Here is a 12,846-nt window from a genome sequence, read left to right on the forward strand (position 1 = left end):
GCAGTTTGTGTACTAATAAATTCTTTAAGCATGGCTTCAAGTCCAGGAGGTGAACTCCTATTATTGTTGTAAGAATTCCCATAAGAATTACCATAGCCATTGCCATTATTATAAGGATATGGCCTATAGTTGTTACTAGAATTGTTCCGGTAAGCATTGTTGTTGAAATTATTATTTTTAATGAAGTTTACATCAACATGTTCTTCTTGTGCAACCAATGAAGCTAACGGAACATTATTAGGATCAATATTAGTCCTATCATTCACAAGCATAGACATAATAGCATCAATCTTATCACTCAAGGAAGAGGTTTCTTCGACGAAATTTACCTTCTTACCTTGTGGAGCTCTTTTCCGTGTGCCATTCAGAGTAGTTGATCATCATATTATCAAGAAGCTTTGTTGCTTCACCAAGAGTGATGGACATAAAGGTACCTCCAGCAGCTGAATCCAATAAATTCCACGAAGAAAAATTTAGTCCTGCATAGAAGGTTTGGATGATCATCCAAGTAGTCAGTCCATGGGTTGGGCAATTTTTAACCAGAGATTTCATTCTTTGCCAAGCTTGAGCAACATGTTCAGTATCTAATTGTTTAAAATTCATTATGCTACTCCTCAAAGATATAATTTTAGCAGGGGGATAATATCTACCAATAAAAGCATCCTTGCATTTAGTCCATGAATCAATACTATTCTTAGGCAGAGATAGCAACCAATCTTTAGCTCTTCCTCTTAATGAGAAAGGGAACAATTTTAGTTTAATAATATCACCATCTACATCTTTATATTTTTGCATTTCACATAATTCAACAAAATTATTAAGATGGGCAGCAGCATCATCGTAACTAACACCAGAAAAATTGCTCTCGCATAACAAGATTCAAGAAAGCAGAGTTTAATTTCAAAGAATTCTGCTGTAGTAGCAGGTGGAGCAATAGGTGTGCATAAGAAATCATTATTATTTGTGGTTGTGAAGTCACACAACTTAGTATTTTCAGCGTTGGCCATTTTAGCAACAGTAAATAAAGCAAACTAGATAAAGTAAATGCAAGTAAACTAATTTTTTTGTATTTTTGATATAGCAAACAAGATAGCAAATAAAGTAAAACTAGCAACTAATTTTTGTATTTTGATTTAGTGCAGCAAACAAAGTAGTAAATAAAACTAAGCAAGACAAAAACAAAGTAAAGAGATTGAGAAGTGGAGACTCCCCTTGCAGCGTGTCTTGATCTCCCCGGCAACGGCGCCGGAAAAAGAGCTTGATGGCGTGTATTTCACACGTTCGTTGGGCAACCCCAAGAGGAAGGTATGATGCGCACATCAGCAAGTTTTCCCTCAGAAAGAAACCAAGGTTTATCGAACCAGGAGGAGCCAAGAAGCACGTTGAAGGTTGATGGCGGCGGGATGTAGTGCAGCGCAACACCGGGGATTCCTGCGCCAACGTGGAACCCGCACAACACAACCAAAGTACTTTGCCCCAACGAAGCAGTGAGGTTGTCAATCTCACCGGCTTGCTGTAACAAAGGATTAACCGTATTGTGTGGAAGATGATTGTTTGCAGAAAACAGTAAAACAAGTATTGCGATAGATTGTATTTCAAGAAAGAGAATTGGACCGGGGTCCACAGTTCACTAGAGGTGTCTCTCCCATAAGACGAACAGCATGTTGGGTGAACAAATTACAGTTGGGCAATTGACAAATAAAGAGAGCATGACCATGCACATACATATCATGATGAGTATAGTGAGATTTAATTGGGCATTACGACAAAGTACATAGACCGTCATCCAACTGCATCTATGCCTAAAAAGTCCACCTTCAAAGTTATCGTCCGAACCCCTCCAGTATTAAGTTGCTAACAACAGACAATTGCATTAAGTATGGTGCGTAATGTAACTAGTGACTACATCCTTGAACATAGCACTAATGTTTTATCCCTAGTGGCTACAGCACAACACAACCTTAGAACTTTCTGTCACTGTCCCAGGTGTCAATGCAGGCATGAACCCACTATCGAGCATAAGTACTCCCTCTTGGAGTTACAAGCATCTACTTGGCCAGAGCATCTACTAGTAACGGAGAGCATGCAAGATCATAAACAACACATAAGCATAACTTTGATAATCAACATAACAAGTATTCTCTATTCATCGGATCCCAACAAACGCAACATATAGAATTACAGATAGATGATCTTGATCATGTTAGGCAGCTCACAAGATCCGACAATGATAGCACAATGGGGAGAAGACAACCATCTAGCTACTGCTATGGACCCATAGTCCAGGGGTAGACTACTCACACATCACACCGGAGGCGACCATGGCGGCGTAGAGTCCTCCGGGAGATGATTCCCCTCTCCGGCAGGGTGCCGGAGGCGATCTCCTGGATCCCCCGAGATGGGATCGGCGGCGGCGGCGTCTCCGGGAAGGTTTTCCGTATCGTGGTTCTCGGTACTGGGGGTTTCGTCACGGAGACTTTTTATAGGCGGAAGGGCAGGTCAAGAGGTGGCACGGGGGCCCCACACTACAGGCCGGCGCGGCCAAGGGGGGGGCCGCGCCGCCCTATGGTGTGGCCCCTCCGTGGCCCCTCTTCGTCTCTCCTTCGGACTTCTGGAAGCTTCGTGAGAAAATAGGCCCCTGGGCTTTGATTTCGTCCAATTCCGAGAATATTTCCTTACTAGGATTTCTGAAACCCAAAACAGCAGAAAACAGCAACTGGCACTTCGGCATCTTGTTAATAGGTTAGTTCCAGAAAATGCACGAATATGACATAAAGTGTGCATAAAACATGTAGATAACATCAATAATGTGGCATGGAACATAAGAAATTATCGATACGTCGGAGACGTATCAGAGGTGGAGATGCGGGGCATGTTTCCGGGGGAGAGGAACCACTATTTCCCTTTAAAAAAATAACAGCACTTGCGCATTAGAACTTGGGGCGGGGATATAGCGGTAAGAGGTATTGACCAACTTTCCCTCACCTTGACCCCACGTGGTTGTGAACCCGAGATAACTCTTTTTGATGAACCCGATATACTTATTATAGTACTAAAATAGTACAAGTATATACCTTGTACTCCTATATACTAACATTACTATTTTAAGGACTTTTGTTCCATGAGCAACAACTTCCCCCACTCCGCTCATCCGAAATCCTAGCCCCTCCAACTTCAAGGACCAATCAACATAGCTATGGCCTTCTAATTTGGCTCAAGTCGCCGCACACATAGTCCTCCCGCCGACAAGGAATAGGAGCATCATCACTTTCGTCGCTTGTTGTTATACATAATCATATACAGTACCATATATATTTCAAATTTCCATATCAAAAAATAGTTCAAATCTGAATTTTAACATCTCAAGCTAAACCCTCGCTTGCTCTTAAACATAAGCATACCATAGTTCTACTTTTGTCTTCACCGAACAACAGAACACAATGTGTTCATCACAACATAGCCAACCGGAGTACCTAGTAATGTAACTAGAGAAGTGAACCTATAGTTGATCAAGCCTTCAACTTTAACACAATAATACCCCCACATTATGTGTTGAGGAGCCACACCCATATATTTAAGAGTACCATCATGTAGACCACAAATGCATCAATGAAGAGAGGGGTATACTTATAGACCACCTCTTTACAAAACAGTTGTAATTAGTAGACCACAATTGCCTCGTTCATTAGCTATGAAATTACATACTGTCGGTAGCTACAATGGCTGCAGGCCCTGTTTCAGAATTAAACATCACACTTGTTCCAATCCGGGGCGTTGGCGAAGTTTGGGATGAACCAAAGCGGTGTCTTTACCAGGTACCTATCTTTTTTTGTTTTGCATGTTTTCTCCAAGGCGTTGGTTTGGAAACCAACGGCACAATCTTCACGATTCAGACTGAATCGGCATATTTCAGGCAGCTGCGAATTGCGAAGCCATGCTTCATTCGGCAAGGTGTACACACAATTTCTTCTCGTCGACATCCTGGGACAACATCTCGCACCGCCTAATGGCAGCATAATCGGATAGTTCACTCCAAGGAAAAGAGAATATTCTCCAAGGTCATCAAACTTTTCACATGGAATACCTTCATTTAACTTACTAGTGTCCTTCGTGAACACCAGCCAACCAAACCCATAAGCATAGTTGCCAACAAAGTGCGACCATGATGAACACGACGATCGAAGCGTGATGGCAAACTTTACAGGAATATTCCCTTTCATCAGCAATGCCTAGTGTATGGATCAGAAGAAGTCTAGAACCATCTATAGATCTTGCTAACCACCACATGCCATAATCGACCTCGTGATCATGGCCAAGAGCATCATCAAGTGCACACCGCCATTCAAACACAATGGGCGGTGGCTCTACGATCAGCGGAGGACCTGCTTGAAAACGAAATTACTGTTAAGAAGGGTATGTTTGGTTTGCACAAATCCGAAAACGTAAGAATTGGGAAAACGCATTAGGATTCAGATGGGATGATATTATGTCATTTCCATTCAATAATACAGCATATTGGTGTATTTGAGTACATCACATGGGAAACCAAAGGATTCATTTCAAGAAGTTCAAGTAGAGGTCAAAATCCAACATAATTCAATCTGAGAATAAAACTCCTAATTATACAATCCTCAAATTTTTCTATGGTAATCATCTCGAATAAAAAGTCTAAATACCAATGAAATTTCATCCGCCGCAAATATGCCCCAAGCCTCCAAGTCGGATCAGTCAAGTTCAAAAATTAATAAGTTTGTGCATTAAAATTATCTTTACAACCATGAATAATGAAGCTCATCATACACTACGTCCGGAGGAAAATTACCACTTTGGCCGAGGATTCCATGCGTGAACAAAGTGCCGTATGAGTTGTGGCAAACACAAGCCCATTGTGGAGAATTGCATCACTGTAATTGTAAAAGATGTGGGACTTGGGCTCAGAAGAACTGTCCATCCGTAATCTTCGCCGCAAAGGAGGGCAACTCGATGTCAAAAACAGCAACAAGAGAGAAATTTTTGTACCCCCCAGCAGCTGTGGGAACTTGGCAAATATATATCTTGTGAAATATAATAGCATGAAGGTTGTGGTGGTATATATTTGGAATGTGGGTGGTTTCAAACGGCACAGGGAGAGGAATTTCACGGCGAGTGTAGACGTTGACAAGTTTCCATTTGCAAGCGGTGAAAGCCGGTGTCAACCATGGCAACCCAATCTCCATTGGCACCTACCCACCGCTTACCCGCACCGTCCGGCATCACAAAGATCGGAGGAGAACCTGTCCAGCGGCGTCAGCTTGCAATCCCGTGCTACCTTCGTCGGGTGAGAATGAAGAACACATGGCAGGCCAAACGGGAGAGAAAAAGATAGAGTTGCACTATCATTTGCAGAGTCGAAAAATAGTTTGGACGAACCGACGAGGCTTGCGGCGGTGATGACGTCGCATCTTGTTACGAGTTCTTAAAGGGGACCTTCGGAAAAGACCTTCTGAAACAGTTCAGAGTCATCATTTTCCTTGTTCGATGCCGCCATCGCAGGGCAGGGGGTGGGTCTATGAGGTTTGGGTTCAACTGATTGGAGTTTAATTTGGGTTCGATGGCGGCAGGTGGCGGGGAAGATGAAGAACGGAGGCTCTCAAACTGGGCGGTGGAATTGATTCTAAAGCTGCATGGCGGCGGCACTGGCGCGTGCTATGGAAGGTGGTCGATTGGTGGGGGCGGGGGCGTAGGTAGACGATGGAGGTGAACCGAAATAGGGCAGGTGGGGGCGGGGCGCTTGACTTCGCTCCTCTACACTCTACAGCATCTCCTCCTGTTTCTTGGAAAGTGTATAGACCCATAATAAAAAGTCACTGTTCCCTCTGAAAAGGTGAAGAACAATTCACTGGTCTAACGTGCAAATTTGGACATCCCAAGCTATGTGTTGTCATGTCAATTCAATGTCCATGGCAGTATTTTGAATTTTGCGTGACCAAAAGAAGTACGCCTTGGCCTTTCACAATCGGGGTTTCTTTAGAGCAAGAACAATAGAAGAGCCAACAGCTGGCAAAAGTACCACGTAGGCGGGCTATAAGCGTCCACTATTGTCCTACTTCCTCTTGGCGTGATACTCCCTCCGTCCACAAATAAGTGGACGTGCGGGATTTTCAAGGTAAATTAGTAAAAGGAAAGAAAAAAATGCATTGGAGCACTCGTATCTTAAGAAACACATGTACTCAACCACGGTTGTAGATTTTCTCGGCGCAAGACTTTCCCCAGCAGTTGTGGCTTTCAGTTATTCGTGGGTGTGGGGAGGAGCTCCGCCGCATCGGTAGAAAGCAAAGAGGGATGGCGGCTCTCGATCGTGCGGTGTACTCGTAAATCACGTGCGACCCATGCCCTAATAATTCACAATGCATTGATGAGGGCTATCACTTCATCATCCAATAAAATGTACTTAGTAACTATGGTAATAATATTGTCTTCTTGCAAAATAAATGGTAAAAATATTGTCTCTTAAGCCATGTACTAGTACAGTGCAAGATGCTTTAGAGAAATAAACCTATATTTTATTGCTACTCCGTAATACACATGGTTATTTATTCTAGGCAAATGCCTACCGAAAGATGTAGGAATAGGGAAATGTAGGATTGCAATGTCATGTCCACTCCAATCCTATAGGAATTCATAGAATCCAAACTTTGTTTGATTCCACCATAGGAAAAGTAAAGCATTCTTAAAAAGAGGCATGAGTAGATGTTTAATTTTCTATGGAATCTGTGCAAAGAAATCCTTAGGAAAAATTCCTATCGGAAACAATCCTACAAATCAAATAGCCAAGGATTCAATTGTACCAATTTCCTATGCAAATCCTTGGTGTTCACCCAATCCTCTCTAATACTCATCCAAAAAATGCACTAATACTTTGATGGGGAGTTTTTGTATTCTAGGCAAGAATAGAGGGTTTGCGGGGATCACTTGAGAAGTGTATTAACCAAAGAAGGCATAAGTAATACACCAACACACACTAACATGCCCTTAATGGATGTATCTCCATAAACTCCCTCTGTTCTTTATTACTACTACTAGTTTATGTACTTCTTAACTAATATGGGATAATCATGAAATATATTTTCTAACATTCAGCCAAAATATAGTGTTTCGACTTTTTAAAATACTGAAAAACTAGTAATTAAAAATATTTGAGCTATCAAATCTAGGAAGTTTGAAAATATTTTGTATTCCGTCTGAAAGTTGTGTTACTTGGTGTAAGATTCACACAAAAATGATGAAAATATCAAACCTTCAAAAAAATTGTAGTAATTCAAACGTTATGTGCGTTTCATAATTTTGCAAAATCGATTCTATTTGCAATTAAAACTATAGTAGTTGGTGGTCCCCGATCATCTGATTTGCTCTTAAATAGCTCAATCCTAAATTTGAACCTCCCTGCAACAGAACACGATAGTTGGTGGTTTGTGCGGAAAAAAATTACAAAAGTGTTTTACGCAACGAAGGCAGCAATAAGCGGTAGTTTGTGCAATTTCCTCGTGTAAACAACATGTAGCGTCGAAGTAATAGTACTAGGAGTACAGAAATCTTGTGTAATTTCTAGTTCTACATATTACTAGTGTCCACTGTTTGAGAGTTGATGGTGAATGGGTCTAATTTTCAATCGAATGAGAATTAGCAAATTGATTTTTATGACAAAAGCATACAAAGGGAGTAAAACAACATACCCGCATTCGCCGCTGCTACCAGCATGCGATGCCTCCACGAGTGCATTGATGGCTGCTGCAAATCCTCGGAAGGCATCTAGGTTTTGCAGATCGTCGATTGCCGCTGTCCGGCTAAGCTTAACCAGCATAGCTGCCGCCAAGATATCTCGGATTTGGACCACAGGCAGAAGCTGATTGGGGTCGAAGGATTGCCTGATTCGGAATTTGAAGTACCAAGCCCTCGGCTCCGATGATGGAAGTTTGGAACTCGGCCCGGCCAGAACCTCCCAAATCTGTGTGTGGCATTGGATGCCCATCGGCATCCCCAATGCTGCCGACGCCGTGATGTGGTCGGTCGCACTTTGGTCCCCACTAAAGGCTGGGGCTGCAGCACGTCGCCGCCGCCCCCGACATCCCCACGATGGCAACGCCATGGACCGAGGCGCTGAGTTTGTTGGCGAACCCGAAGCCCTGGATGGCAAGTGCTTCTTCACAATGGAAGCATCCTCACCCGGCGAGGTTGGCCCCCGGCGCATGCCTATGCTCCGACCAGCCCACTTTGCCACTGCTGCCTGGGCTGCCGCCGATACCTGGGCCACCGCCGCTTCATGGGACCCCCTCCCTCCTCTCCCTCTCCTAGATCAAAGGGTGCCAGGAGTCTAGCCACAGCAAGACACAGAGCCGCCTGCTTCATCGCACACCAATGGCACACAGACATTTGCGAGCTTTTAGCGCACACCCCTCCGAGGCTGAGTCGTGGAGCCTGGGTGCACGGGGCTATGGCTGGAGGAGTCGCCATGGGACGAGGGGTGTCGAGTGCTCGGGTAAGTACGGGAAAGGCGAAGTTTTGCATAACCTTATATGATCACATCAATGCTTCTCAAGGAGCCAAATACTGTATGAGAAACCGGAAAAGTTTGAACGTTTGAAAACTTTGCCGGCATAATGCATCTTCCAATGCACGCCTACTAAGGTAGAAAGCCAACTCAATTGCTACTTTGTTGGCAAAATGTACCATGGCTCAATCTTAGGTCACACACCCATGAAGCCAAGTTAACACATCTATCAATTGGTATATTTTGGTCATATTAAAAAATTTACTTGAAACTTGTTGGTCATGCCATTCTACTACTCGCCTAACACTTTTTCTACGCGGGAAGGAGGGGGGTATGATGCTACCCTGAATTTTTATGCCCATTTGTATCTTGGTCAAATCCTAGGTTTGACCAAAATTTAAAACATGAAAATGAAAAATTAAGCCTAGATCCACTACAAGAAAAGTTGCCAAACTTTTCTTGTAGTGATCCTTCTTAATTAGTAACTTCAAAATGAAGCTTTTGGAAGGTTTTTGAAATTTCCATGTCTGAAACCCAAAACACCTCTTCATGATTGACTTCATAAGACAAATCGAGTTTAGGGTTAGGGGTAGATACATGATTTTTCTAGTTTGAATATGTCTAGACCTGGCTTATCAACTTGAATGCTTAGTATATGACATAAGAAGATGTACTATGTGCATTGGTTTTTCATTTATTTGATTTGTTTTGAATTTTTATGCCGAATCAAATTTTGGTCAAATCATAGGTTTAACCAAGATTTAAACAATTTTAAAACATTAAAATGAAAAATTAAGCATGGATCCTTCTTAGTCACTCCAAAATGAAGCTTTTGGGAGGCTTTTGAAATGTCTATGTTTGAAACCCAAAACCACTTCTCTTCATGCTTGACTTCATAAGACATATGAGTTTAGGGTTAGGGGTAGATACATGATTTTTCTGGTTTGAATAGGTCTAGACCTTGTTATCAAGTTGAATGGCTTACTATGTGACATAAGAAGACTATGTGCTTTGGTTTTTCATTTTTGATTTTTTCGATTGTTTTTATGCCCATTTGAATCTTGGTCAAATCCTAGGTTTGAACAAGAATTTAAACAAGTTTAAAACATGAAAATGAAAAGGTAAGCATGGATCCTTCTTAGTCAGTCCGAAATGAAGCTTTTGGGCGGTTTTCGAAATTTCCATGTTTGAAAACCCAAACCACTTCTCTTCATGCTTGACTTCATAAGACAAATTTAGGGTTAGGGGTATAGATACATGATTTTTCTTGTTTGATATGTCTAGATATTGTTTATCAACACTTGAATGCTTACAATATATGTGACGCAAGAAGACTATGTGTTATGGTTTTTCATTTTTGGGGGTTTTTTCGAATTTTTTATGCAGAATCTTGGTCAAATCCTAGCTAGCTAGGTTTGACCAAGCTTTAAACAAGTTTAAAACATGAAAATGAAAAAGTAAGCATGTATCCTTCTTAGTCACTCCAAAATTAAGCTTTTCGGAGGTTTTTGAAATTTCCATCTTGTAAACCCAAAACCACGTATCTTCATGTTTGACTTCAAAAGACAGAGTTTAGGGTTAGGGGGTAGATATATGATTCTTCTTTTAATATGTTTAGATCTTGTTTTATCAACTTGAATGTTGACTGTATGACATAAGAAGACTATGTTTTTGAATTTTTTATGAATCTTGGTCAAATCCAAGGGTTGACCAAGATTTAAACAAGTTTAAAACATGAAAATGAAAATGTTTCAAGTTCACCTTTGGTTCGATCTTTCAGTAACCAGGCGCATATATATATGGATGCAAATTGAGATAATTAATTCGTGAAACATTGGAAATGTCCATCGTGTGTCATGTTTCCCCCTCACATGAAAATTGGATTGGTGGCAGACAAGTAAAAGCACATTTATGTGCGATAACCCAAAATGCACATATTTTGCTGAGTTTTCATGCATGCATTAAAAGTTGTGAATATATACATAAAATGCATGTGGGTCATGATTGAAAAGTTTGACATGTATATGGTTCTTGTGTAGTAGTACTATAGTAGGTACGCAAACTCCCAGCCATCTTCTTTGTCAAGAGAAGACGCGCACCAGGATGCGTAGTGGAAGTCGTCTCTGGATCCTTCTGTTGTCCCTCTCACGGAAAAGAAAAAGAAAAAACATCTCTCTCATTCTCGGCCTCACTCGACTCGCTCGCTCGCAGCCTCGCACCTCCTGCGCACTGACAAACGCTGCACAACAATCCAACATCACCGTAAAAAATATATACACCATAAATAATAAGAGGGGCCCCGTGACTGCTATCCCTTCTTCTCCTTCCGTGTGATCCCTCTTCCTCCGAGTTTCACTGGACGGGCAAACACACATGTGCTGCATAGTAATAATAAAAAAGTAAAAAATCGACCTATGAATCTATGATTAAATAGGTAAAATCCTGGGTTTTATCAAGGTTTAAACAAGTTTAAAACATGAAAATGAATAGGTAAGCATGGATCCTTCTTAGTCACTCTAAAATGAAGCTTTCGCGAGGTTTTTGAAATTTCCATGTTTGAAACCCAAAACCACTTCTCTTCATGCTTGACTTCAGAAGACGAGTTTAGGGTTAGGGGTAGATACATGCTTTTTCTGGTTTGAATATGTCTAGACCTTGTTTATCAACTTGAATGCTTACTATATGACATAAGAAGGCTATGTTCTTTGGTTTTTCATTTTTTCTGTTTTTTTCTGATTTTTATGCCCATTTAAATCTTGGTCAAATCCTAGGTTTGACCAAGATTTAAACAAGTTTAAAACATGAAAATGAAAAGGTAAGCCTGGATCCTTCTTAGTCACTGTAAAATGAAGCTTTTGGGAGGTTTGTGAAATTTCCATGTTTGAAACCCAAAAGCACTTCTCTTCATGCTTGACTTCATAAGACAGAGTTTAGGGTTACGGGGTGTAGATACATGATTTGTCTGGTTTGAATATGTCCAAATCTTATTTATCAACTTTTGAATGCATGCTACTCTCTCAAAGAAAAACTTTTGAATGCTTACTATATGACATAAGAAGACTATATGCTTTTAAAATTCAAACATATGGTAAGCATTCTTATGTCATATAGTAAGCATTCAAGTTGATAAACAAGCAAGGTTTGGACATATTCAAACCAGACAAATCATGTATCTACCCCCTAACCCCTAATTAAATTGTCTTATGAAGTCTAGCATGAAGAGAAGTGGTTTTGGGTTTCAACATGGAAATTTCAAAAACCTCCCAAAAACTTCATTTTAGAGTGACTAAGAAGGATATACAAGCTTCCCTTATCATTTTCATGTTTTAAACTTGTTTAAATCTTGGTCAAACCTCTAGGATTTGACCAAAAGATTCAAATGGGCATGGAAATTCATAAAAAATCAAAAGAATGAAAAACCAAAGGACATAACATTATTATGTCATATATATATAGTAAGCATTCAAGTTGATAAACAAGGCCTAGACATATTCAAACCAGAAAATCATGTATATATCTACCCCTAACCCTAAACTCTGTCTTATGAAGTCAAGCATGCATGAAGAGAAGTGGTTTTGGTTTCAAACATGGAAATTTTGAAAAACCCTCCCAAGAGCTACATTTTGGAGTGAGTAAGAAGGATATATAGATGCTTAATTTTTCATATTCATGATTTAAACTTGTTTAAACCATGTTCAAACCTAGGATTTGACCAAGATTCAAATGGGTATAAAATTTTAAAAAAATCAAAAAATAAAAAACAAGTCACATAGTATTCTTATGTCATATAGTAAGCATTCAATTAAGTTGATAAACAAGGTCTAGACATATTCAAACCAGGAAAATCATGCATCTACCCCTAACCCTAGCTAAACTCTGTCTTATGAAGTCAAGCATGCATGAAGAGAAGTGGTTTTTGGTTTCAAACGTTTAAGCCAAAAGCCCCTTTTCAAATATTTCAAACTTATTCAAATTTGGTTCAAATATGAAAGACATACAAGTTATAGCACACATAGTGCATACATTTTCACACATACTGCACTAGATGCTAACCCTATAGTTTGAGGCCATTTGGGTGACCTAGGTCGAAAAAATTCTTGGATTAGAATCGTGTTGTTCGAACCCCGTAGTTGGATTTTTTTGAACCCTTGATCTGTAGAACTGGGCAAAACCCTAGTTTAACCTATTTAATTACAGATTCGTATATCGATTTTTCTACGAGTACTACCTTTTTATTATTACTATGCAGCACATGGGTGTTTGCCCGTCGAGTGAAACTCGGAGGAAGAGGGATCACTCGGAAGGAGAGAAGAAGGGAG

Source organism: Lolium perenne, chromosome 6, assembly GCF_019359855.2.
Source record: "Lolium perenne isolate Kyuss_39 chromosome 6, Kyuss_2.0, whole genome shotgun sequence".
Taxonomy (NCBI): Eukaryota; Viridiplantae; Streptophyta; class Magnoliopsida; order Poales; family Poaceae; genus Lolium; species Lolium perenne.